This window comes from Nuphar pumila, chromosome 2 (genome assembly GCF_984573655.1).
Source record: "Nuphar pumila chromosome 2, dmNupPumi1.hap1.1, whole genome shotgun sequence".
Classification (NCBI taxonomy): domain Eukaryota; kingdom Viridiplantae; phylum Streptophyta; class Magnoliopsida; order Nymphaeales; family Nymphaeaceae; genus Nuphar; species Nuphar pumila.
In genome coordinates this window covers 108,481,239-108,486,700 of record NC_143250.1, presented here as the reverse complement: position 1 = coordinate 108,486,700, position 5,462 = coordinate 108,481,239, and positions in this window count along the sequence as shown.

The following is a 5,462-nucleotide window of genomic DNA, read 5'->3' as shown; positions in this document are numbered from 1 at the left end:
TGGCCAGGTGAGGTCGGACCAAGGATCAACAGAGGCAAGAAAAGATTTGAATGTTTCATACACAAGCTTGGTGGAAGGTTGTATGGAGTTACAAATACTGGCCAACATGAGTATAGAGTTGATCTACCCTCAAATGGATTAAATTCATTTGTACATAGACCAAGTCTAACATTTCGCACTTCCATTGCAAAGTTCTGATGAGTACGATCAAAGTGCTTTCAAGCTTCAGCGTCAACAGGATGCGTGATCTTGTTTTCATCGTGTCGAACTTTATTTGCATGTCATCTCATGTGTTTAGCTGTCCTTGAAGACATATACAATCGCTGCAATCTAGGAGTGATAGGAAAGTAGCAGAGCGACTTGTATGAAACTTCCTTTGATCTCGTGCTACCATTGTCTCTTGTCTTTGGCTTGAACCGAGAATGCCCACATGACGGCCATGATATATTGTTTTCCTGCTCCTTGAAATACAACATGCAGTGATTTGGACAAGCATAAATCTCTTTGTAAACCATACCTAGAGCGTTGACTATAACTTTCGCACGATAGAAATTTTATGGAAATTTTTCATTTTTGGGCAACATACTCTTCACAATCATGCATAAACGGTCAAAACATGATTGACTCAAATTATACTCGGACTTCAAATTCATTAGTTGAAGAACTGCAGACAAGATAGTGTGACTCTCGCAACCGTTCCAAAGTGGCTCATCAGCATCTCTAAGTAAATCATAAAATCTACTAGCTGCATCGTTTGGTGATTCTTCATCTACGACAGTTCTTACATCACTAGAACTCATAGCAGAACCTAGTTCTGTTCCTGCGTTATCAAATCCATATATGGATTATCGTGCACCACATTCACCCGTGCATCAAAATTGTTTCTAAATTCTTCTTCATGAAACATCAAGTTCTGATAATCACTCACAAAACCCTTCCTGTATAGGTGATGTCTAACGCCATAAGGTTCTACAAATCGATTATTCTTACAAATCTTGCAGGGACACCTAATCTGACCTGTGGGATCCACTGTACTGACACTTGCCATTGTAAATTCAATAAAACTTTCAACACCATCCATATATTCATACGATAACTCATTGTCCACTATCCTACAGTACATCCATTCACGATTTGCAGTCATTTTCTTATGATGTTATGAATAATAACCTAACGAATTAAAAGAGAACAATCAGAATGCTATGATGAAGAAAATATCAAATTTATCATGCAATATATGATATCATACAATAACAAAATTTTTGATGCATGCATTGATAACTTAATATTTTCATGTGCAAACTATTAATGACACGATACAATCATTTGAAGTATGCTTTCATTATACAATTTTACATGGAAGCCATAATCAAATTGAAAGTAACTACATGCAAGCATGGATACAATTACATCAAACATTGCAATACATCGTAATCATTCATATCAAATAAATGGCAAACATGTACCTGCAACAAACACACTTCAATATTTCACTAACTACTACCATGCCTAGCATGGACTCTGTACTCCAAAAATAAGAACACTTCCATATTCATACATTAAAATCATGCTCAGCATGATCTTCGAACTCCAACAAAGCAACCCTAAATATCAACAACTAAGTGGGTTTGTGAACAATAAAGTGTTACATCTAATAAATTAAATAACATGTGATACACTTGCATCACTTACTCACCACGGGTATTTACCCGATTTGCATTGTTTTTGTCACTTACCGCAGGTGGATGAGCACAAGCTAGTTCCGTTGAAAAATCTGCACAAAAAAACACTTTTTAAAATGAAGTCACTAAAAAAAATGAGGCTGTTCCGGCAGGGGGTCGACTCCCCTGCTGTTCCGGCAGGAGGTCGACCCCCTTACGGAACATAGGGGGTTAACCGACCCCCTGTTCTGGTAGGGGGTCGACCCCCTGCCTGAACAGGAAGAGGTTCGACCACCTGTCGAAACCTCCTGCCTGTTCCGGCAAGGGGTTAAGCCCCTGCCAGAAAGGCAGGAGGTTAACCCCCTGCCGGAACAGGCAAAGGGTCGACCCCCTGCCGAAAACGCTGGGGGTCGACCCCCTGCCGGAAAAAGTAGGGGGTCGACACCCTGCCAGAAAACGCGGGGGGGGGGGGGGGGGGGGACCCCTCGCTTACCTGTCTCCGGGCGGCGGCGAACGGCGAGGCCTGCGGTCGGCGGGACTGACGAACGATGAACGACGGGAGCGGGAGCAGCGAAACAAGAAAAGGAAAAGCTGTCTGGGATTAGGGTTATGCAAAAATTCACGATGGCTTAGCGACAGATTAATTCCGTCGCTAAGCCGACGTAAGTCAAATTTACGAAACTAGTGACGGAATATATTCGGTCGCTAATTAGCGACGGAAAATCTTTCGTCGCATACAACGTCGCCAAATGTTGTGTCCGTTACGACAAAACACTATGTCACAAAATTCATCGCTAATTAGCGACGGATTTTGCGACAGGATATCTTTCATCGCTATTTTCGTAAATTTCATTCATCATAGCGATGGATGGTTTTCGCTCGTTAATCCGTCGCTAACTAGCAACGGAATACTTCCGTCGCTACCAACGTATTTTCTTGTAGTGTATGTGGTTATCATCCTAATTCATATATCCACCTTATAATACCTATATGCTAGAGTATGCATGCATAGGGATGACAATGGACCAGGGCAGAGGTGGGGGACAAGGTCTCCACCCCCGCCCAGTCTCAAAACTCTGCCCTCTGTCCCTGCCTTCATCCTTGCATGGGTTTTGATTTTAACCTCCATCCTGGCTTCATGTTTTCTATCCTCGGTCCAAATGAGGTGAGGCAGGACGGGGTCTCATTTCTCCATTTTCCAATGTTATCCCTAAAGGTATTTTAGTTATTTTACTAATAGGATCGGGGGCATGGCAAAGCAAGGCAGAGGAAAGCATTAGTCCATTCCCGCCTCTATCCCTGCAAGGGTTTTGATTTTAACCTTTATCAATAGTTAAGTTTTCGAGAGATAATCATTGTTTGCTTCAATTTGACTCTAATAGATTTTTTATAAAGATATACGACATGAGACTACTCTCTTAAGATGATCAATTAAGGGAAGACTTAAGCCATGGCTGGTTGGGCAACACCAAAAAGAGAATTGGTCTCTTAAAGTTAGTTTTGTGAAAGTTAGTAATAATAAATTTAGATTTTCTAATGAAGTTTTACACCATCGTCTAGGTCATCTTGGCTTTAAGGTTTTGAAAAAACTAGAGAAAATAAATCTATTTTATTTATGAGCAATAATGATTATGAGTTATGTTTATCTTATTTCATCAACAAAATTCACAAGTTGCCTTTTTCTAAAGTAGATTTTTCTACCCAAGCTCTACTGGAGTTGATACATGCATATCTTTGGGGACCCGACCTGCACATGTGCCATCTCGTGAAGGGTATAGGTTTTGTTTGTTTGTTGATGATTTTTTAAAGTTTTCATAGTTATTTTCAATGGTAAAGAGATTTGATATTTTTTTTATGTTTCATAAATTTCAAAAATATTGTTGAAAAGCAAATTGATGGCCAAATCAAGATATGTCATAGTGACGGTGGTAGAGAATTTTTGAATGATAATTTTATTTTATTTTTAAATAATTGTGACATCAAACATTGGTTGTCTTGTTCTCACACTCCTAAAAAAATGATGTAGTAGAAAGAAAACATAGATGTGTAGTTGAAACTAGTTTTACTTTATTATTTCATGCCTCTTTGGATCAAAAATTCTAGGTAGATGCTTTTAGAATTGCCATATATCTTATCAATCAACTTCCTACTCCGAACCTTGGCAAAAAATATCCGCATAAGCTCATTCTCAAACATGCACTTGGTTATAAGCATCTTAAGATTTTCAGGTGCACATGTTATCACTATTTGGTTTCTTATGTCAAATACAAGCTTGCCTTTAGATCAAATACCTATATTTTGATATATAGATCCAATTATAAATGACACATATGTTATGATACAATGATGAATAAAACCTTTATCGCAAGGCATATTATTTTTTATAAAGAAAATTTTTTTTATGCTGATAAGAAAGAACCTGTTATGGTCAAAGAAGTGTCAAATTTGATCTAAAGTCAGAAACCCAATCAGCCTATGAGCTCACTCATCTTCCTCTCACAAATTCAATACTCTTACCTAACCCTATGGATTATCATGAAACCATTTCACCCAATCAATCTACTGAATAATCTTATCATCCTCTTTTTGAGTCATCATGTCATGAACCAAACAATGAAACCAATGTATAACAAGAAACCCCAATGCAAATTTACTCCAATCAATTGAGTGATACTGATGAGCATGACATGTCATTTGAACCTTCATCCTCGGGTTTGAACTTAATTATTGATCCAGTGAATTAAACTCCTCACAAGATCTCATAATGAAACCTTGAAACCAAGACTATTTTTTGGAACCAATTATCACATTGCTCTTTTAAGTGAAGTCAATAAACAACAAAAACCATAATCTTTTGCCCAAGCCTTCATCGAACCTAAATGCCATCAAGCCATAAAAGAAAAAATTAAGGTCTTTTACCAAAAACAAACATGGACCCTTGTCTCTCCCGATAGAGCTACTAATCTTATTGGGTGTAAGTGGATATATAAGATTAAGAAGCATGTTGATGGAACTATAGTCAAATATAATACTTGTCTAGTTGCTAACGATTATAGTGAATATTAAGGGGTTAACTATTTTGAAACATTCAGCTCTGTTATGAAACTAACATCAATTAAGATGGTGTTATCAATTGTTGTCGGTTTAGGTTGGTCAATTCATTAGTTGGATGCAAATAATGTCTCTCTATGGTGTTTTGAAAAAAAAAATTATATGAGTCAACCACTAAGCTTTGAAGGTAATAGTCATTATAATTTTTGTGTGTAAGCTTAACCATGATCTCTATGGATTAAAGCAAGCTCCTCGAACATGGTTTGGAAGACTTTATGTTTAGTTAGAAAAGTTAAGTTTTACTGAATCCATCATTGTTCATCTGTCACTACATTAGTTTGCATAGTTTGTTCTGGATATGTTGATGACATTATTATTATAGAAATATCACATAATAATGTTAGACATATTATTCAAGATTTTGACTATAAAATTTCTACCAAAAACCCGAGTTTTCTATATTATTTTCTAAAAATTGAAGTAGTTCATGAGTCCTCAAGGATTGTGTTATGCTAAAAAAAATATATCATGGATCTCTTGATTAAAACATGTATGATAGAGTGTAAACCTATCATCACTCCAACTACTCCAAATGTTGTTCTATATATCCAGACATGAGAGAACATTATTAGATGTCACTCAATACAAAGTGTCATTTGGGGTTTGTAATATATCACTTTTACCAATCCTGATATAACCTATTCAATTAATAAAGCATGTCAGTTCAGGCATGAACCAAATCAGAATCGT